At 27.8% G+C, this 24,037-nt stretch overlaps 1 long non-coding RNA gene across 6 annotated transcripts; it reads left to right on the top strand.

Moving 5' to 3' along the window:
• The first annotated feature begins 485 nt into the window (after positions 1 to 485).
• LOC107439677 (uncharacterized) lies at positions 486 to 16,822 on the top strand. Of its 6 annotated transcripts, XR_015428973.1 has the most exons (8): positions 486 to 592; positions 2,184 to 2,299; positions 4,062 to 4,170; positions 5,782 to 5,882; positions 8,624 to 9,298; positions 10,631 to 10,686; positions 11,906 to 11,980; positions 16,663 to 16,822. It is a non-coding gene; the product is annotated as an uncharacterized LOC107439677 (long non-coding RNA). The 6 variants fall into 6 exon arrangements; XR_015428974.1 differs by lacking the exon at positions 8,624 to 9,298; XR_015428971.1 differs by having other exon boundaries at positions 8,624 to 10,686.
• The last annotated feature ends 7,215 nt before the right edge of the window (positions 16,823 to 24,037 follow it).

Raw genomic sequence — 24,037 nt, 5'->3', positions numbered from 1 at the left:
ACCTTTACGACGTATTTAAACAACAACCTCCTTTATACCTTTAAAATATACCTCGTTTATACTTCATTTATACCTCGATTTTTTCATAAGGGAGTCCACGGTGATACGTGAAGCCTACGACAGTTTCGCTTCAAAAGCTCTCTCCTCTCATCAAGATTCTTTTGCTAGAAACAAATGTATATTTTTCTAATTTAAAATAACATAAATGCTGTGTTTACGAAGAAAAAAAAAATTAATTGAACATATGGTAATTTTTTAACAAAGATACATTTTATTTTAGTTAATTTTTTATTAAATAATTAAAATTTTTTCTCCCATATGAAACTTAAATTAATTAAATTTAATTTAATGAATGAATCAATGTTTGAAAAAAATTTATGGATTTCTAAATCATCAGTGGGATAATTTAAGTCCATTTTTCGCAGCTACTGCCCTCTATAAACGTTTTGCGTGATATATTATCTATGAATACAATTTCTTTTTCAGAATCTGGCATCACCTGAGGCCTTCCAAGTGTGCCGTTTGTTTACGTCTTTACTTTAATTTTTGAGTGAAATTTATGGTGTTTTTAAATGAAATTTAAATATGTCTGGTGAGTATATTAACAAATTTTCCTTAATATTTAGGCATTTTTCTTTTGAAAATTATAAAAATATAAAGTTTAGTTATTGTTCATGTTTTGAAAAGATCGACTTTTGTTTTTGTTATGCAATGAATAAGTTGGATTTTAGCATTCTTCAAATTGAAAACAGTTGCTTGTATGATAAAAAATGTATTGTGATGTTACATTTATTCAATCTGAAATATATTTTATATGTTTTTTAGTGTACAGTCGGTCCTCTATTTAACGTTGTCACTAAATCCGATTAATAAGTTCGTTATATGGAAAATTCATTAAGTAGAAAATCACCTGTTGACGTACTTAAACAACACAAAACGAGTTTTTAATTTCGTAAACACTGGAGATGATAAAAAAAGCAATTGATACACTTGAAAACTAGTATCTACTATTTATTTTATAAATCTTATTCATTAAAGAAATCTGCATAGGTAACAGGAAAGGGACAAAACATTATCTAGTGTTACACTATCATGCTAAATATTTTTAACCAAAAAAAGCTAAATTTGTGCATAAAATTATTGTTGCATTTATAATAAAAGTAATTTTAAATATACGTAACCGTATGCGCTCTTAACTTTAATTACTAGCGATAAAATCCATTAAGTTTGTCTGAGTTTTTCGTTTGAAATACAAACAACGAGGGAAAGGAATTTTACTGCTTTCTCTAAAAGTTAAGTGGCATCAAAAATCAATTCAAGGTCATTTCCCCCATAAAATGAGCTAACAAGTTTGAAATCTTTTGGGAAAGTGGATCTCAAAGGAAAGTACGTTAAATAGAAAATTCACTTTGCTATTTCGAAGTTATTTTATGAAGAAATTTCCAAAATTTTCTTAGTTCCTCGAAAAAAAAATCTCAAAATAGAGAAGTTCGTTAAATAGAAGTTATTAAAAAAAAAACTTTATTAAGAAAAAAAAAGGAATGGAAAAAAATCTACATTTTTTTTTCTTTATAGGATGCAGCTGCCAATTAAAAATACACTAATCAGATCATTTCTTATTATATTATGGAAGATAAATTAATTTCTAATTTTTTATGGTGATGAATTCAGGGGTCATACACTTATTTCTTATTTTCAACAGGTGCGGTAATAAACTTTGTAGGGGTTGGTTCACAATTATTGATGTGCCTCTTTTATTTAGTTCTTAAAATGATCAATTCTAATCTTGTCTTTTAATTGGGGAAATTAGGTTTATTCACTAAAGCACATTAAGCAGCATATTTAGTGTGTTCGAGATTATTTTAAGCAAAATGGAACATTAAATAATTAATGTATGAATAAATACTTTAGATAATTATGTGTTAATGCAACTTCTTTGATAGTTAAGGATTTTTTTTTCTTTTCTTTTTGTCCTTTAAAAATATTTTTTATTTATAACAGTTTTAGACCAGGCTCTTCTTATGTTGTATAGAGAAATGAAAGTTGGTATGAAAACTGGGTACTAACCTTTTAGTTAAAATCTATATAATTTGTATACTTCTACAAAATTCATGCAGTAAAAATTATTGCATCAAATATTGTTGTATTGCACATACCTGTTAATAAAGCATGTTCTTATTCAGCTCGTGTTGCAAGATATTCAGCGAGAGCAAAGAACGGAGTGAAATGTCCCGCCTACAGTTTAAGGATGTCAGGTACAGCCGAAGAAATCAATAAGCATGTGGCTTTCTGCATACAGGTTCATTTATTCATTCCTCTTTTAAATAAAATTTGCTGTTTCTCTCGGTTGTTGCCATTGTCCCTATAACTAGTAATTTAAATATCACAATGTATTGTCAAAAAATATTTATAATAGTTTTACAATTTAACTAATTCCTATTATTCTTGCATCTGTCAATTTTTTCGTTGTCCAAATAAAATTCATCAACACTCACAATATCGTGTTTATAAATTATCGTTACATGTAATATTTTTCATTGCAACTTTTTGATATGCTATCTTTTTGATGTTTGATATCTTGTGAAAGGGTTTTCCCTAAAGAATAACATATTGAATGTTCAGACAAGTTCGAAAAGGGAGTGAGTTTTTAGTATTTGATATCACTGCAATATGAAGGGGAAAAAATAATAAAACTAGTGATAACGCATCTTATGAAGATTTTTACGAGCTTACCATATTATTGTTTTATTTTTAGGCAAACATGTTAATTTCCGGATAATTTCTTTCCCAAGAAAAGAAAAAGTTTTTAGCAAGTTAAAACTATTTTATTTTATATGTGGAAAAGATAAATGTTTTGATGTGTTCAAAAGTTTTTATTTTCATCTTTACTATGACTTGGAATATCAAAAACCTTTACAGTTGACATTCTAGTATCTGCTTTTGTCCTGTACCTTAAAAAATGATTAGGTAAATATAAAATTGTTTATAGATTTGTAGGAAAGGTATTATCAATTATGCCATCTATCTTAAGGTATCCCAACATAGAATAGAGTTAATATGACTTATAGAAAGGTGAGTTGGAGTTGTATTTTTGTAGTGGTAGACACACTACAGTACTTTCCCATCCAAATTTTTTTCTGTGATAAAATTCAATGAGGGATACCACCAGTTGATTTATTGCTGCTTCATGCTAAGCCGGGAGAGCTGTATTAAGATCACCAGGCTTTGAGTGCTGATCGTGAGAGCTGTATTAAGTTCGCAGCTGCTCTTGTGTTGCAAAAAGCAGTTGAGTGTATGTAAGCAGACACATTGCGTGATGGGGGCAATTATGCAGTCACAAATAGCATGATAACTGTTTGATGTTTACTATCTGCTGAAGAAGGCGCATTCAAATCAAAATAGGTGTGTACAGATGGCATCTCAAATGTAGGGCAAGTATTATCGACCGTGCCATCTTTCATCAATCTAAAGGTACCAGAAATTGAGACAATTTGCAGACTTGATCATTATCTCTTGAAATACTGGACTGATTTTAATGACATTTAATATAATACGATACAATACAAAACAAGTAACCATTCAACAATTGTAATACACATGCATGATCGTGCGTAACACTCGTTAGAGTATTAAATTGCCGCTGGACAATTCTGGCCAATTGCCACAGGAAATGATAATGTGCCTTATTTCACATATGAAATCACGCTGCAAGGCCTGTATATCTGTGAGAGAGGACCATACCCCCTATTAACTTTTTTGTTTTTGTTTATTCAGCAACCACTATTTAATACCTTCTGGCTCCAATGAGTGTTTCGCACGATCATGCCTGTGCATTACAATTGTGAAATGGTTGTTTTGTATTGTATCAATGTATGTACATATCAAATTTTATTGAAATCGGTCCTGTAGTTACAGAGATAATCGACCAAGTTTGCAAATTCTCTTAATTTCTTACACCAGTGTGGAATTGAGTTAACTTGTTTTGTACTAATGAATTGTAATTGTATTTTTGTAGTTGTAGACAGACTATAGATTTAACTAAATCTTCTTCTTTTTTGAAGGGCGAAGATTCTGATGTTAATGTCGATGATACTGACAGCTTTGAAAGATATGAAATTGGTGATGAGACTAGAATACGACCTTTTAGTTTAGTTCCTGGAGGATATAGATGTAAGAATTACTTCCTGTTTTTTTTTTCTCTATAAAACGTATAAACATACATTTTCTTTTGATTAATCTGTATTTTATTGAATTCAGGGTATCCGCACACCTGGAAAGTACACCCGGTATTGAACAAAATTTGTCATGAAATGTCATAATTTTTACTATTTTTTTAAAAAAAATCATGAAAAGTCATGGATTTAGGTCACCAAAAAATCTTATTTTTAAAATGGAATGTACCCCCTCCCCCCAATTTCATGGTGTTCCGAATATCTGAATTTGTAACAAAACCCCCCTCACAGTCATATTTTATTGAAATATAAAATGAAGATGCAGAGTTTTGGTTATACCTATCAGTTCAATGAATGTTATTATAATGCTTTTTTAAATTTATTGTTGTGTTTTTGTCGGGGAAAATAGTAACTTCGTTAAGTCATGAAAAATTCTTGGAATTAATCATGGAAAGTCATGAATTTGAAATTCTAAAATGTAGCAGATACTCTGTGAATTCAGCATATTTTTTAATTTTTGTAAAGGGAATTAAGTAAACTCTAGGTTCATTTCTTTAACACGTTGAATGCCACACTAATTTTACATGTCTTGCCTGTCTGCCAAAATGATTTTCTCAGTATGCATTGCATATTTTGATGAAATATTATATACAACAAAACATTTAATTTTTGCTATCATTCGTGCAATCAAAATTTACTCGAATTATGTGTTTCTAATAATCTTGGCTTCACCAGTGACCCCCATGGCATTCAACGTGTTAAATCAACTTGACTTAACTCATTTTAGGCCAACCATATACATTTTATAGAATGTGGTGTTATTTTCATTGAAATATGCTTATATTACATTCGTTAAGACACACAAAAAAGTTTCATGCATGAAAAATTATATTTTATTTAAGAAATAAAATGGGGCATATAGGCACCATTCACCAAATTAATGAACAAACCATTTAGTTAAACACTTGCTTTTTCTATGGAATTTTTTCATTTACTGACTTGCAACTTTAATCCATCATAAGAAGCTAATGATAAATCTCAAAAGGACTAATTATACATTTTCAAAAAATTTCATTTGTCAATAACCATTTTAAGTTGAAAAACTTTGGTAGTTTTAAAATTTCTCAATAAAAAGTGTTTACTCCAATTGAATTACTATTAATTTTTGGGGTGTCTTAAGAACCCTTGGCAATAGCAGAAAAATAAAATTAGTGAAAAATATACTCCACAGTGTTAATAAATTTTTTTTTATTTAAATGGTGTGTTTGTGCCCCTTTCTCCAAAAATGAGTTAAATCAATTAAAATCAACTAATATTTTTAAAAATCATTAGTTTGAATCAAATTTTTTTACAAAAAAAAATCTTTCAATGAAATTTTCATAGTTTTATTTATAAATATATTGCTCTGCTAATAAGTTTCAAGCAAAATTACGTTAGTACTAATTCCTATGCATTCTAAAACTAGGGATGGATAATTTAACTGTTTAAAAACACATTCTTGAAAAGTGCAATTAATTTTAATATTACAAATATATTTTTATATCATAAAATTATCTTTGTTTAAAGTGTGATTTTTTAAGAAAAAAAATTTATTACTTTATATTTATAGATGATTGTGCTCTGAATTTCCGGATTTTTCGCTAACCATGTTCTGTAGGTTTCTGGAAATCCAAGGTCCAGAAGTTTCAAGAAATCATTGACCACATTAATGTATAAAAATTCTTGTATATTTTATTTAAAAATATTAGAACTAGAATTTATACTTGGCATTTCTTTCATTTATAAATATATTTTCTCGAAGAATAATAAATGTGATTAGAGATAAAAGTAAACTTATACATAATTATACATTTAAATTATGCTGTTATGCTGTATATAATTTATTTAGAATTTCATGTTTTGAAGATATCAATGGTTTAAATTTATAAAAACATTAATTTTTTGAAATGGGTTATTAATGATTTTACTCAAGAAAATTTCAGGATTTTTGAGTTAGGTTCACAATTACCCCTGTATATTTGTAAACCTTTAATAAAAGTATAAAAGGTAAGGGAGCCATTTCCAAAAATTAAAAAATAACTTAATGACCATGAAATTATTGCATTGATTCATTTGTTATCTTTCATTTTTTCAGTAGTTCATTATGATGCATTTGTATATATTATGTGCGATAAAATAGATTTTTGTGCAATAATATTGTTCAAAATTATTTTAAATAATATTTTCTGCTATAATTGCCTTTATAAAATTTATCTGATGAATTAAATTTAATTATTCATTTCTAAAATAATCCCTTTTTTATGTTTATTTGGGGCAATCAGAGATTTAGGACACATTTTAAACCGTCCTGTCCGAAACCATTGAATTCACAATTTTAAAAAAAGCGAAAAATAAAAGGTTAATTTTTGAACAGAATGAAGAAAAGTTTTTGTTTTATTAAAAAAGTTTATTATTGTTTTTAATATAGCATTATTTATCCTTATGCAAAAGCATAATTTATCAGTATTAAAAGCATATTTATTCATATTTAAAGGTATTCACTTTTGTTGTTCATTGAACTGTGGAGCTTCATAAGTTATAAATCTTTTCTTATTTCCATTAATAAGTTACAGCAAATTGTATAAAAAGTTTCAAATATTTATAAATCTATGTAATTGTGTGTACAATAGTTATTCACGTAGAATTTTTACCTTTCTCCAACGTTCAAGGTTTAGGACATTCTAAGACAGTTTTGAACACCCATAAGTCTTGTCCAAATTTTGCTTAAGACATCTACAAACCTCAACCCTGATTTCAAGTGATCAATGATTGTGTAAAATTTGAATTCCATTTAAATCATCTTTTGTTCTTTAAAATGAATTTTAAGTAATTTTTTAATTTGTGTGAAAGGAACTGAGTATATTTTTATGATGGCCATTCCAAGCAATCAGTGTTTATGTGAAATTGTAATTCTTTAATTTCCTTTATGTTTTAACTGCTCTGCATGGAGATTCTGTTAGACAGACAGCTGAAGATGAAGATCTGAATGTAGATGTTGATGATACAATAACCTATGGGGACCCTCAGTATTCTTTTTATTCCATCAATACCTAATTTGTATTTTAATGTCATTTTACAAAGGTATTTTTATTTGTAAAACTAGCAGGGAAAAGGTTAGCCTGGAAAAAATTCTTGAGTAGGTCCACCCTGGGCTGTCGAGCAATTGATGATGATTTTTATTTGGAAATTTCATTTACTTTTCTTGTGGTGCCCAGGATACCTTTACTTTTATAATTTTATGTTGAGCAATTATTGTTCCTTGAATCTGGTGCATAGCATTTTTGAAAAGTGTTTAAAGGTGCTTATTTTCGTTTTTTAAAAGACCTTAAAGGTGCTTTATTCATTGGGTGTTTTTAAAAAGTGCTTAGTTTTCCCTTTTCTAAAATAAGATTTTTTTTCTTTAGTATGTCTATTTTCGCCACATATTGTGCAAAAGCTTGCTTTTCACTTTGTATTCAACGTTTTCACAATTCATTCAACCACAATCCATTTTGACCTACTGTAGGTCAAAATAGTAAATAAAATAGTAGGTCAATAGTAAGGTCAAATTATTTTACATGTTTGATGAAATGCTTGCGAGTCTACTGAGCTGAGTTCAGTGAGATTTTAGCACTCTCGTGCTATCCTGCTTCATTTTACAAAATATTCTCGATTTTAGTCTTCATTTTCTACCCTCTGAAATCGAATCGCAAATCTCTCGATCTTTTTATGGTGACTGATATAATCAAGAAAAGTAATTATTTTATCATGATCATGAAAAGTATTTTGTGTTTTGTTAAAGTACATAGTGCTTAAAAATATTTTTTGAGTACTTAAAATGACTTAAAAGGAGCTTATTTTTGTTGAAAGATTTGGCCACGCAGCTAGGCTATATATTAGTGAAATTGGCACTTATTTTTTTAGGAATATCATTTCAAAGGCAAAATAAAAATAAAAACATACAATAAGTTATCTAAAATAAAACTTTCTTCTGCCATGAGGCCTTTGAAATATGGAATTCTAGAAAATTCGATATTTCAAGGTCCTTGCGGCAGAAGAGTTATTATTTTATAGAATCATTATTATTTTTTCTGGGCAGTTTTACATCTTTTTCTTTTTTATTTTCAAATGGGTTAATCCGAAACTGCTAATTTCTGTTTTATTTAAATAATATAGGAGTAGTAAGAAATATTTTTGCTTTAATTAAGTATTTAAATTTGAAACCCTTTCACTATGAATAAATATCTTAAACTGTGTTCCTTTTATTATTATTTTCAGTACTTTTTAAGCAAAATAATTTTTTGATATAAGTGTTTTGATTGCAAAGAAAAAAATGGTTTTTAATAATATATTTTTTTGCAAAATGTGAAAGAATTTTATAAAATTCATAATTCATTTTGTTTTTAGCCTAACAGGTGTTTTTTATTTTGCAGTCAAATGACAGAATATTTGATTTCAAATCCCAGTTTGTTGCTGCATCATTTTGTACTAATAACTGAACAAATTTAGCTGAAAAACAGTTTAGTTATTCTATTTGCAATTAAAAAAAAAAAAATATCATATAAGGAAGCTTTTGTGATGTTTGTATGATAACAGATAAAATGTTTTTTAACCAGATAAAAGTGACAATTTGCACTTTATACTATACCTCTAGTTTGACTATGGTAAGAACTCCCCTTGCCACAAAGTCTGAGGCTTTATGCTGCTATGGAAACAAGACTTGCACATTTCTGGGAGGGTAATTCTCGTCACTCTAGAGCTAACACAATTGACCGAAGTAAGAGTTCATTTCTCTTGGCTGACTGGAGGCAAAACTTACCCTAAACAGTGACCCCACACCCCTACTTGAAATAGTTTTACCTCGCTACCAAAGTCACCGCCGCAGGTCCAGACAAATGGCATGGGACTTCAGACAAACTCTATTTGTTTGATAACCATTGGTTAAAAGTTACATTGTAAATTCGTTCTGTAGCTCCACAGCATGTTATTGTATACTTCTCTAATTACAATGTTTCCTTAATTAAAATTTGATATTCTGAAATTGATGTGATTTCTAACACGTCATCTGAAAAAGATAGATCAGATTTGGAACAGCTTCGAAAGGCCGTGTAATTATTACTTTTATTTTATTTGTATATATTGGCATGCTTTATTTTCAATGTTAGCTATACTATTATTTTTCAAGAAATGTTTTGATAATTTCAGTGTACATTATAAGGTTGGTATATTGCTGCACACTAGTACAAGATTCTGTCCTTTTTCTTAATAATTTAATCAAGTAAAAATGAAATCTAAATTTATGAAAAATTCATATTGATTTAATATTTCTCCTCGGCTTGCTTCGGAACAAGTTATTACTCAATAATGAAGTGAGCTATCTATGGGCAGAACATTATCCATAGAATTAATGGTGACTCATGGTCTGAAACCATGAGTATGATTGCTCCCCCTTGTCACTTGATTTAATTTTATATTTTAAAACCGTAGTTGATCAGTCGACCCAATTTTGGGATTGCGTCTACTGATGTCCAACTCCGTGGTCTTATACTTTTAAACTCAATTTAGAAGACAAGAAAGCTCCTATATCAGTATCCCCAAAGGTGTGATTTGTTATGGGAACACGGAGGACTTTGTGACTCAACGATCTTTTGGACATGGGCCCAGTGCCCTGCCAGTTACTACAGCTACTACTTCTGCATGCGTTATTATTTTTTTTCATGCTTGTACATAGCTGCAAACTCAATTGCATTTTCCATTAGGCTACAGTATTTTGCCAGTTTCTCCTGGTTTAATAAATATTCTCCTGGTTTTTGTGCATTTTAGAAAATTCCCTAAAATTGAGTAAGTTCCCTTAAAAAAGTCCCTATTGAAATAGAATTTTTGTGCAGATTATTGCTTGCTTGAATATTTAAATAAGTGTCACTAATTTTAATTATTAATTGCTAATTTTAATTATTAATTGATTCTAATTTTAATTATTAATTGCCCAAAAGAGAATAACATCAAAAAATATGGGGTTTAACTATTCACAAGGAAACAATCATAGATTTTAACTTGTATTGATATCAGAAATAAATTAAATAAACCCTTTTTGTATAATATTGCTCATGCTTCAGAAAAATGTGTTTTTACAAAAAATTTAGATTTAGTCCTTACTAATTTTTAACTCTTTCAATTTTTGTATCTACAATATAAGCATTTTGAGAATGACTTTGAAATTTGTCATGATAACAAACATGTCCAGTTTTTACTCTTATTTTTTTATAGCATTAAGTTACAAAATTACTTTAGTTAGTTAAAATAATAGTGCTGATATTGTTTTCATTGTAAAGTTCTGTTGGAAAAAAAGTTGTATTTCGGGTTAGTGCTTAAAAAAGAGTTAGCAAAACTATCATGCATTACTTGCAAAAATATTAAGTTTGTATTTTTTTTTCTTCCAGAGATTCATATGCACATCCTCAAAATTTAGAGATAAGTCATAAATGGTCTATAGCAGGTAAGTAATTAGTTTTATCTTCTAACATTAATTTTTTGTTTATGTGCTTAGATACAGATAAGTTTGATAACATTTATAGGTAAAAGGGGGCAATAGAGGGCACTGACCAGGAAAAATGTGTATTGATATTATTTGATAAATTGTGATTGATTAAATGTGTTCTATATTTTAGTCACTGACCCACAGACTAGTAATATTTTATTTTTTCAATTTCTACCTCCGGAAGTATGGTTCCCTGTTACATACCTGTCAAGTCTCCTGTTTTTTTCCTGTTTTTGATTTTAATTACATAGGTTTATAGAAACATTTTTTAAAGCATATATCTATAAAAAATTTAACGCAATTTCAGATAATACAAATTTAGTGACTCACTGTCTATGCTACCGTCTTCACATTAATCAATGAGCATATCTGACATAAGAAACAGAAAATAATTAAATATTAAAAAACGTGTAATAAGCTCCTTTTTCAATTACTCTGAGCTATAACCTAGCAAACATCACTAATGTTATTTTAAAATATGTGAAAGAGAAAAAATAGCTATCTGCAATTTCGTACTTATTAATAATTAGTAAAGTTGTAAACCAATGAAAAAAAAATTTTTTTCAAACATTTCTCTTTAACGAAATAATTGAAATTTTCAATAGACTTTAGAAGCTGTAACTGGACCTTTTCCCTACTGTCCAAGTGTCAGGACACTAGAAATACTGAACCAAGTTACAAATTTTATTAAAAATTTAATAAGGGACATTCACTAATTTACATTTGTAATCTAAATCTATTAAGATGTTCTTAGTTTGCTTGATTCCTTACATATCTTTATAAATTCAGTATGATCGATAATATTAATCTTGTTAATGTTTTTGGTCAATGTACATTTATAAATAACTCTTATTTAAATCTAAAATATTCAATTGATAACTTTTTTAAATAATATTTTAACTAATTATTAATTTGAATTAAAATTATTTTTTACGTAATCAAATAAAGTTGTTATTAAATTTAAAAATAGAATAAAATCTCAATATGAATTTGTGCATACATTGTTATTATTGTGGAGCTCTTTAAAAAGAAAAGAGCCTTTTCTCAGAAACTAGTTATTTTATTATGATCATGTAAAGTCTGTGAAAATGATTTTGCATTATGTTGGCAGGTATATATAAGAAATTCTTTTTTTTTTTTTCGAAATTAAGGTGATTAATGTGGTTTTTCTTTGTAGGAATCTTGTACAAAACCTGTTGTATCCCCAACCTGTTGGCATGTGCATTGTGAAGAATGTTGGCTCATGACAATGGTAACTATATTTCCTTCCTCAGAAGGCACTTACTTAAGCCTTCTGATAAAAGATATATTAATAATCATTTTTTTTTCAAATTACTGAACAAAACTTTCATAAATGCAGATTTAGCAATTTTTAAATCAATACAAATCTTTAATATTTTAAAAACTTTTCAAACAAAAAACAATATTTAATATTAACTTAATAAATTAAATTTACATTTTTTATTTTTTACATTTGTTTTTTCCTCTCACTGTTGTGTTACTATAAGCTGTTATGTTAAAAAATGCTATAAAAAAATGGTCAAGTTTATATTTTTGTTTTCTTTTATTCAATTCCTATTATTAGAGTCCTATTACTCTCCCTATTATCTTGTTCAAATTTTCAATCGTTGATAAAATACTTTTTTTTTTCATCCACTCAAGTTGAAATACATTTTGTTTTTAAACTTGTAGTGGGTGTGACACTTGATGCTAATACAGTTTTTTCAATTACTAATTCATTCATTAAATGTAATTAATTAATTTTAGTTTTACTTGATAAGAAAAATTGTAATTATTTAATAAAAAGTAACTAAAATAAAAATTTTCTAGTTTACTTTTTTTTTTTTTTTTTTTTTTTTTTTAGTCTACTTGAAGTAAAATATTTAATTTTTTGAACATTTAAATAAATAAAAACTATGTAATTCTGTTTTAATTGATGTGTAAGTTTTTTTCTTTCGTGATATATTTTATAGCATTTTGACAAATGTATAGAATATTTACGTATATATATATATTCAAAAGTAGAGAAAACATGGAAAATATTACAAAACAAAGAAAAAAGGGGGAAAATTAATAAAAATTCGGAAAATAAAAGATTATATTTTATTTTATAAAATTATTAGAAAAGATTTTATAATTTTTTGCGGATTTTTATAATTTTTTTTCGGATTTCTACTACTATTTTTCTTTTTTTCATTGTTTTGTAATTTTTTCCATTTTTTCTCTACTTTTTGAACTTATTTTATCAGTTCTATTTGCTTGCAGCTTATGCACAGTAAATAAAACTTATTGTTTTTCTTAATTTTCTTTGTTTTTTTTCTTTTTGTATTTATTTATTATGCTATATGTATATATATATATTGTTGCTTTAACGCTGTATGATATACCAAATATGATACAGAAACGTTAGTTTTTGGTTCGACAATTGATTGTTAGGTGGAGCACTGGCAGTATGAATTTCTTAATTGGCTTTTAAATATAGATCTATATTTCAGATATGCTACAGCAGTTTTGTAAAAACAGCTGAACTTTTAGCGCTATAATGCAACAATTATATCTACTATGTTAAATAAACATGATCACTATACTTTATACATAAATTAGATTCAATTATTTTAACAATTCAATGCGTACAAACAGAGAATGAGGATATGAAAAAAAGCAAGCAACTACTTTACAAAGAAAATTATGTTAACTTCATTCTTTTGTTTTCAGTACTTTTAACCATTGATACAAGCTTCCTTTTGTGTTTAATTTGCTGAATTATTTATTGTTTAATTTGTTTATTTCTAATAGTTTTAATTTTATTGTTGGAAATGATTTTTTCTTTTAAAACAATTCTTGCTTAATTTCCAAATCTTATTGATATGTCATTCTTGCTAATTTTAATTTATGACACAACTTGCCATGAAGGTTGGACAAAATAACAGAAACACTTCTATGCAAACAGATTTTTTAATATTTTTCAAAAAATACTTAGAAAATTATTTAATAACTTTAGATGTGTTTAGTTCATGCGATTTCTCATACATATTAATAAAGTTTAGAGCTTTCAAAGGTTTGAGGGACTGGCAATAAATTGCAATCTAAATTTATTTTTTTTTAACACAGTATGCAATAAGCTTGTAACTTGCATCGATTACTTTTGTTATGATATGCAATAACAGCATAAAATTTCGTAAGCCTAACCTAAACATTCATGGAAATATAGACATTTAAAAGAAAAAAAATATTGAAAATGCAAAAAGTTTCTAGTAATTTTGTTGTTTCTAGTAATTTAAAATTCCAAAATTGATATGAGGGCTGTAACTGCAATCTGGAAAATATGATCGTCGTTGTCAAGAGAGCAATAAAAATTCTCAATTTTAATGATTTTACTAATAATTGAATTACTATAATTATATGTATTATTATAGTAATGTAAATTTAATAACTCCTTAATATTAATTTCAGTCTTTGCATATTTCACCATGTCTCTAACGGAGAAAACATCATTTTTAAAGACTCTTATTCTATGCACAGAGTGCAAAAAGGTTTCTTTAAAAATGAAACCTTTTTGCACTCTGTGCATAGAATAAGAGTTAGATTAATCATTATCATCAATGGCTCGATAACCCTGGGTGGACCTTGGCCTTCTGAAGATGTTTTTTCCAGTTTAACCTTTTTCCTGCTAGCGTTTTCCAGTTTTTAGTTTTTAAGATCAAAAGGTCTTTTTCTAGGCCAATCTCAAATTTTGCCTGCTCTCTTTTGTGGTACGGTCTTCGTCCATTCTGATAGTGTGTCCTGCCCATTTTATTTTTTGTCGTTTAATAAAGTTAATAATGTCAGGTTCTTTGTATGAGTGATAAAGCTCTAAATTTGTTCTTCTAAGCCACACAAACTGCAAAAATACTTCTCAAGTCCTTTCTCTCAAAGGTACCCAAAATAACTTATCCGTACAAGATAGGGTCCAAGTTTCAGAAGCATATGTTAAAATAGATCTTAAAAGAGATTTGTACAATAAAACTTTTGTTTTTCTATGAATTACATAAGATTTATATATTTTCGAATTCCATTCAAACATCTATTGGCAATAATAACTCTCCTTTGTATTTCCATTGTAATATTGTTCCTGTTAAATTAATAGTTTATTAAATAAGAGCAAAAATTTTAAATTCAAAGATATACAAATTTTTATATAACTTTAAATGACAAAATCTGCTGATTTTTACAATTCTGAGTGCAAAATATATTTGACTTGATTAAATAGTTCTACAAATAATTTAATTTATGAAAAAATTACATTTAAAAATCCAAAGTTTCAACTGCTTTCCCGACTAAACTATTCGGACCTAATCTTCCAAAAGGTATATCCATTTGGAAGAAGTACATACTTTTCAAATTTTCTCGGCTAAAAATATTATCTGCTCAAATAAGTTAGAATATGCAGGGTGTTTATAAAGTCCCGGACACATTTTGATGTTTAATAACTCATAAAATAATAAAGATAGATTAAAATTAATAACATAAAGGGTTAGATAGACTCAAAAACTTCATGACCCTTGTCAATGAACTTCCACATGTGCCCCCTTTGTCGCACGGAGAATATCAAGTCAATAGTCAATTTCACGCCAGGTAGCGGCAAACATGTTGGCATCCACAGTGGCTATTGCAGTTGTAATTCTGCCTTTTAGGTCATCAATGTTCGACACAATCTTCCTGTAAACATTGTCCTTTATAAATCCCCAAAGAAAAAAGTCCAGCAGTGTTATATCAGGTGATCTGGGTGGCCAAGGAATTGAACCTCCTCGCCCAATCCATCTTCCTGGAAAATGGTCATTCAAAGAGCTACGAACGATGATACCCCAATGAGGTGGTGCACCATCTTGTTGCAAAAAGACATATGGCTGAAGCTCTTATAGTTGTGGAAATACTAAGTTTTCCAACATGTCTAAGTATAGGACTGATGAGACCGTCTCTTCTGTAAAAAAGAAAGACCCAATGACTCGGTCCTGAATTAGTCCACACCACACATTAACCGTAGGGAAATCCCTTTGTGTCTCACGGTATTTATGGGGGTTTTCAGATCCCCATATACACACATTATGGTGATTAACAATGCTAGAAACATGAGAGGATGCTTCGTCGGAGAACATTATGCGCTTCAGAAAATCAGCAGCATCTTCTATCCTTCCTAACATATCTGTTGTAAACCTCTAAAAAAGAAGGGGGCGCACATCGAAGTTCATTGACAAGAGTCATGAAACTTTTTGAGTCTATCTAACCATTTATGTTATTAATTTTAATCTATCTTTATTATTTTATGAGTTATTAAACATCAAAATGGGTCCGGGACTTTATAAACACCCTGTATATTGTTAGACACTCTTATCATTAAGGTTGCATTTTAGCAGGTAAAATTTTGATCAAAAGCGCTTCATTTTTTTTTTTTTAAAATTTTATTATTGTTTTTTTTTTTTTTTTCAATTCAATTCCTTTTATTACTTAATACTCTATTTATATCTCGTTCGAATTTGCAATTGTTAATAAAATACTTTTTATTTATCCACTCAAGTTCAAATACACTTTTAGTGGAGGACACTTGATGTTTATACAGTTTTCTCAAATATTAAATCTTCTTTTAAATTCAATTAATAAATTTTTGTAGTATATGGGGAAAAAAATTTTAATTATTTAATAAAAAGTAACTAAAATAAAAATTTTCTTTGTTGACCTCTAAGTAGGAATTGACTTTAAGAAATCTTTTTTTATATTATTTTGCACCACTGAAATGTATTTTTGTAATTAATGTTCTTTTCCGACTGCGTCTCATGAGTCTCAAATAAATTAAAACAAGGAATGTTTTATCAGGTCACTTATAGTTGTTTCTCATATGTTAATTTCTAAAATGAATGTTGTCTCAATACTGAATAACTTTTTTTTTTTCATTTATAGGGTGTAAAGAAACTTTGTCCCCAATGTAATAGGATCGTTTTTCCATCAGATTTAAGAAAAATTTATCTATGAATCATCAGCCACAATCATTGTATATTTGTAAATATTTCATCTGAATTGTATGATGTCCAAAGATTAGTAAATATTCTGTTTTTATATACATTGTTCTGAATTTATTTTTATAAGTTCAAAAAATTATATGTTTCAAATATAAACTGCTAGTGAGATATATTATTAAAAATCAAGAATTCTTTTCTTTAATAAACTATTTCCCACAAGTCAGAAAAAATAGCATTATTTTTACAGAATGGAAAGTGACCAATCAGAATTGTCAAAGCAATAATTAAGTTTAATAATTCTATTGTGTATTATAATTATTCCGTATAAAAATTCTAGTTCTCAGAAGAATATTTACACTGACTTCATCTAATGATGTTTTGTTTCCTGACAAAATATTTGACACATAAAACTGACATATTTGTCGCAAAATTTTATCTAATTGAAAACATTTTATGTATTTTTTTCTGACAGTCCAATTACTAGTAGAAACCTTTTTTTTAAATATAATAAACAGTCTAATAGTTACTAAAAAAAGTGTTAGATTATCGGAATTGTAGTTAAGTCCAAAAAAGAGTAGTTTGAAAAATTTATTTTGTAAATTAAAGAAATTTCATACTTAAGCAGGGTTCCCATGGTACTTGAAAGTCCTTGAATTTTGTTGAAAAAAATTTGGGCCCTGAAAAGACCTTGCATTTTGCCATCGAGCACTTGAAAAGTACTTGATTTTGTAGGAATTAAAATAATACCAATCTTTCTTACAAAAAAGTGGTAAAGAAATAATAAATAAATTTAATGGAGGATTATTGAAAAGGGGTTAAAGAAGATGCAAAACTTTTTTGTCCTAGATTTTTCACACCAGATTATTGTTGATCTCTCTGATATTTTGAAAGTTGAAATTTCTAAAAAAAATTTAGGTTTTGTAGTCAATAGTTTTTGAATGATATAGGGTGAATCGATTTAGAAACGTGTTTAATGTGTTAACTTCATTATTACGGCAGGTTAATATTGTTATCCTATTTGTTCTTTTAATTTATGAACGAAGGATAATTTTTTATCATTTATGATCAAATTTTTATGTTTAGTTTTTACTGCTAATAAATAAAATTTAATTCGACAGGTTTCATTAATTATGAATAAACATTGTGATTTATATAAAATGTTCTACAAACTGCGATTTTAATGAAAGTGATTAATGAATCACATATTGTGTATTACTTTAAAGTGATTTGCAAATTACTAATCAGGATTCATGTTTTATAAATCACACATCATGATTCACATTAAAGTGATTTATCAATCACACATCATGATTTCAATTAAAGTTATTTCTGAATCATATAATGTGATACATAAGGAATTAATTTATGAATCATGCCTCAAAATTCTCATTCTAGTAGTTTACAAATCACGCATTGCAATTCACAAAAGAGAAATTTAAGAATTACCACTCACAATTCTCATCAAAGAGATTTAAGAATCACACATAGATGTTCTATATTAAGAACTTTTCGAATTACAGTTTGCTTCATTAATGATCACAATTCACATTAAAACTATTAACTGATCACGCAATAGAATTCACATGAAAGTGATTTATGTATCACACATTGTGATTTACGTCTTGTTATTTCGTACGTTTTGTATCATTTGCTATTCATATTTTCTGATTTAAGAAACATACACCGCATTTCAATTTACAAATCTCACATTGTGATACATGATTTACGTTATCTTTGGGACTTACTTCACCTTTCTTATAATTTTGATTTAAATATAATATATCTTACATAATAGTATATTCATATAAATGCGATTTAAAAATCACACTTCACATTTTATAGATATATTTTAAAGAAAATAAAGCTCGGTAAGTCCTAGTTAGTTATCTGTAAAATATTTTTCTACAATAGATTTTATTATGTTTAGCATACATTATCGATATTCTGAAGTAACAAAATAGATAATTTGTTATTAAAATTGAAACATGAAAATTGTTAAATGGATACATTTTGAAATTTGATCTAAGATAGTAAAAAAAAAGGCATTTATATTTCAATAACCGTGCAATTACACAAACTTTATCAATTATTTACTAAGGTTGTTTAATCTAATATGCATTATTCATTCATTCAGTTTCTATAATTCTAATTCACTTCATTAAATTTTTCATGAAAAGCTTCACTGATGCTAGTTTTTAAATGTTGGCTCTATCTCAATTGGAATTTTTCAAAATGATTTGAAACAGCAATGTAACTATCAACCATTTGTATTATCAGCTGATAAATTTAATAAAAAAATTTTTTTTGGTTGTTAAATAAGCATTTTGCTTTAAATATATAAAATTTCTGCTTCTACGTAATTGTAAAATCTGGTTGACATGTACTTTAGAACATAACTGTAATACCGAATAGATTCTTGAAAAGTTCTTGAATTTTTTTTTAAAAAATTGAGTGGGTACCTTGCTATGTTCCCTTATGTTTAAATAATTACAAATAAGTGCAAATTTGTCATACTTGCCAAGGGACACATTATCTACATTTATTTATCCCTATTTCCTAATCATAAATTATTATATAATTCTGAATATTAAATTTTTCACTTATTTTTACTATTACTTATTGCAAAATTATTTAATTATTGCAAAACCATGAAAAATGTTTTGAATGAAAAATCTTTGCCAAAGGTTTTAACCTTCTAAGATTCATGTGAATGTTTTATCTTTTGTAACTTAATATTTAAAAAAAAAAGTACAGATATGTACTTTTTTTTTGTTCTGAATTTGTTGCGATCGGACAATTTGTTTATGGTTTTATGCAATTTTGTACCTATTTAGGCACCTGACATTTTTATGCTAAATGAGGTAAAACGAGAATCAAATAGAGAAGGGTTTTGCGCACTTATATTTTATATCTTACATTACTTAGTCTTAACCATATTTAATGATTGTTCTCTTAGGTATTTTTTCTCGCTTAATTGATGAACTTAAAACGAGTTATTGTTTTGCAATGTGTTTCTTTCTTTTTCTCTAATGTACTATTTTTTAATCGTATTTATTATGAAAAAAGAAACTTTTTAAACTAAATATGCCATTGACTCAAAATTCCATATCCTTCAATTTAGCATAAAAAATTCATCTTATAATCTTCAGATGTCCCGTACGTAGCACATAGCTGCTACTGGATTTTCCAGATTACTGAATTTTTTCAGTTTCTCCTGATTTCTGAACATTTTGGAAAATTCTCTAAAATTGAGTAAGTTTCCGACAAAAAAAATCCCTATTTATGCAGAATTTTTGTACAGATTATTACTTGCTTGAATATTTAAATAAGTATTACTAACATATAATGAAGCGTGCGAGCCTCATTTATAAAAATCAGTTTAAAACTTTTTTTGTTCAAAAATGTTCAGTTTATTTTTATTCAGAATTCTCTTTTTAAATTAATTTTTTAAAAAGTCTTTTAACTATGTTTGATGAATTAAATGCTTATTAGTATACAAAATTATGAGTAAACATAATACATAACATTTTAAGTATGTTTAATGTGAAATCATAACTGGAAAATAGTGCAGTTTTCCTATTTTGATGACTAAAATTCCCTCTGTGTAAAATATTTAGTACATACAGTAAGTAACAATTATCGTGGTATTACATAAAATCTACTGAATTTTTTTCCTATCTGTGTTTGCAGCTATGATAGCGAAACAAAATTTGCACGTAAGTACACGTCGAAAGTAATACTTTTTAAACCTGAAAATACTTGCAACTTTTGAACTGTTCTTTCTATTGCCTGAACAGTTTTATTCGATTAAACATAAGAAACAAAGCCTCACTTGTTTAGATAACTATGCCAAATGCGTAAATCGCTTCTAGTACAGAATTGTGCATGAAACCCTTTTAATTTTTAGAGTATTACTTCGATCATATTGGTCTCATTGAAAATAAGGCATCGGAAACAATTCCGTATCAAGCAGGGATGATTGTGACACAAAGTGAAAAATTTATGAACTCGATATCCATTAATATGCTATACTTGTTTATAATTTCTTTTAACTAAGATTTATAATTAAATTACTTACTTATGAAGAATATCACAGCTTTATTTTATAAGAAACTAATTTAAGAAAAAATTTAATTCTTACAAGAATAGCGTAAATATGAATCGCGATAATGGATTTTAAAAACGCGTGAATTCCAATAACGATATTGATTTGATTTTTAAAAGCGCGTAAATGGAAATTGCGATATTTGATTTTTAAATCACGTGAATACGAATCGCAATGCACGAGTTTTAAATCTCGTGAATACGATTCACAATGTGTAACTTAACACTAATGTGCAACCGAAAATCGATTTTTGATTAAAAAAAAAAAATTTGCGTGAATATGAATCTCAACATGAGCGGATTTCGACGTAGTTTCAAATATTAAAAACAGCGTGAAACCAAAAAAAAAAGGAAAAAAATCAAATTAGCGGGAGAATAACGTGTATATAAACGTGAGCCGCGATGGTTCAGGGGGTAGAGCGTTCGCCTTCCAAAGAGGTGAACCGGGGTTCGATCCTGGCGATGGCTGGTCAATACGAATTTCCGCATCCGGCTTGCAGCGACCACAGTGCTGACCTGAAATATTCTCAGTGGTAGACGGATCATGGGTTATGCCCTTGCCATCAGACTAACCGTGGGAGGTTCTCGTGGTCTTCCTCTCCGTGTAACGCAAATGTGGGTTAGTTCCTCAAAGGAAGTCCACCACGAAAGCTGATTTCTCATAATACTTGAGCCAGGAGTTCTCTTGTCTTCTGGATTGAGTTCAAAATGACAAGGCTACGGAGTTGAACATTAGTTAGTCGTAAACCCAAAAACCGGGTCAGCTGTTCAACGATGGTTATAAAAATAAAATAAAATGTATGTAAACTTCTCGTTAACGTAATATAGCGAAATTTTCACAAATTAAATTTTAATTTCTTACTTTAACTAAATTTTAGTTAACTAATTTTAATCGTGGAAGACAGTAAATGAATGGTCTTGAGAAACGCGGAATTTCGCAAAATTCGTGGACAAATCACACTTTTAAGAATACTGAGAATCAATTTTTGGACCTGGAAGGAGGATGATTCCTGATCAAGAAGAAATTTAATGTTCTCCTCTAATCAGAAAAAAGGGGAAAAGCAGAGAGAAGAAAAAAGGAATTTTCAAGCATTATTTGTAATGACAAAACAAAATTAAAATACGGAATTTCAACCATTTATTTTACTGTTACAAAACCATTCTTTTCTTTTGGGAGTAGACTTTAAAAACCTGCACAGAAAATATGGTACCATGTTAAACAGGAAATCACATTGTAAAGAACATTTGGCAAAATCACAGCTCCATGAATAGAACAGTTTTTTGGCTTTTAACAAGGTTCTCAACAATAAACCACGCATCCTTCTCAAAATGCTCTTTAACTATGTCTAGTATGACATTATTTACCCTTTTCGGGAAGCGTATTGACAAAACATACCGTAGATTGTAAAGGGGTTGGCGAAAATATCTATCGGCGTTGAAGGAGCGTCTCGCAAATCGCCAAACAGCTGTGTGCTTATGTTTTTGTTTTGTTTTCGGTATCACGTATCTATCATTCACCAAGTTATATATGGGTGTCACATTTCAGAGTTTCAAATAAGCTGATCTTCATTAGATTCTTCTGCATTAAATGAAATATAAAGCGTATTCTTTTGTTATAGCTCCGACATAATCGTTTGTATTTGTTAACATAATTGTGTTTATTAGCGTTTTTTAGAAGATCGTAATAAAACTAAGATAAAAAAAATTATATATTATTACCTCCATAGCCCCCTTCTGTATTTTCATAACTTTCATTAAATGTATACGCGTATTTCGAGCAGTGAACTTCTTTACCTACACATCCTCTTATTAAAATTAATAATTTCACAACAACCTCTAATCCTTAATAATGAAATGATTATTACAATAAAGTTTGTTTACTTAAAAGATTAAAAAAAAATTATTGTTCAGCAGTGACTTTGTTACTAATTCTATATTCATTAATTAAACTTAATGGTTCTGCTCGATAACCATTTACAATTTTTTTTAAATTTTATTTAATTTTTAGTTATTATGGAATTCCTTAAATATTTTTCGACGTAGAGGTTATTTAGCAATAATGCGAAAAGCTGAAATTTATAAATGTATAATATTTATAAATGTTTAAGAGAATTATTAGCAGCTATTTTGTACTAATTATTTTAGTTGAAATGTTCATTATACACAGTTTTATAAAAATAATCGTAAAATTCATTGAACGATGGAGACATTGACATTTTAAAATGCAAGTAGAATTCAATAATCATTTCATTTTATAACTGTAAAACGGTAGATAAGTAACTTCGTTATCAAGTTTTACATGATACGAGAATATTATGCTATTGCTTTATAATGAAAGAACAACATTTTAAGTTCTAAACTTTTTGTGGAAAAGAAAAAAAAACGAAATTTTTTTCCTGTCATCGGTATTAGAGATTAGAGAGTGTTTTATCGTATAAATGTTAAGTCAGTACTGTTCCATTTTAAATAAAAATGCATTTTGCTCCGGAAAAAAAATTACTTGAATTTGTCAATAGAAATTCCCTAATTATTGTAGCAAGAACTTTTAAATTTCTAATCAAACTTTCCTCTATTATAATTTTGTGCAAATAATTATTATTAATAATATAAATGACTATTAAAAGGAATTAATTGAGAATGTTCAATTTTAATAAATTAACTGTTTACGCAATCAGATTAATAACATTTTTCATAATTTACAAATGGAGAAAAAGTCTTTTGCAGTTTAAAAGTGAAAAGAAAAATAAAGTTGAGATTAAATTTGTAAAGTAAGCATAACTCGAAGGAGGTTGAAGTAAGGGCATTAAAATCAAAATTTCAAAAGAAAAAAAAATCACCTTTTAGTGTACAGTGAGCAATAAACGAAAAATCTAAAACTAACTTTTGATCTAATGATCAGATGTTTACGTTCTAGGACTCAAACTTTAGATTTAGAATTTCCTTAATTCTCTACCACTATTGTAGATATTTACTTTTCACCTAACTTGTAAAATTGTAAAGTTTAGAATTTCTTACAGAATCACTCAGACGAAGTGATTGTGTTTTATTTAAATATTATTTAGAAAGAATTTTTCTAAAAGCATTTCTTTTAAAGTTTTTATCAAACTTTTGTTTTTTATTTATCTATAGTTATTGAAAGTTAAGTTGATGATTTTTAAGTTGAAATGAATGCCGCCCTGCTTTGCATATTTCAAATAGTATTTCTAAAGAAA

This window comes from Parasteatoda tepidariorum, chromosome 9 (genome assembly GCF_982258835.1).
Source record: "Parasteatoda tepidariorum strain Cologne lab strain chromosome 9, Ptep-v5.0, whole genome shotgun sequence".
NCBI lineage: Eukaryota > Metazoa > Arthropoda > Arachnida > Araneae > Theridiidae > Parasteatoda > Parasteatoda tepidariorum.
The sequence above is the reverse complement of the archived record's forward strand: the minus strand, read 5'-3'. Positions and strand labels throughout refer to the sequence as shown.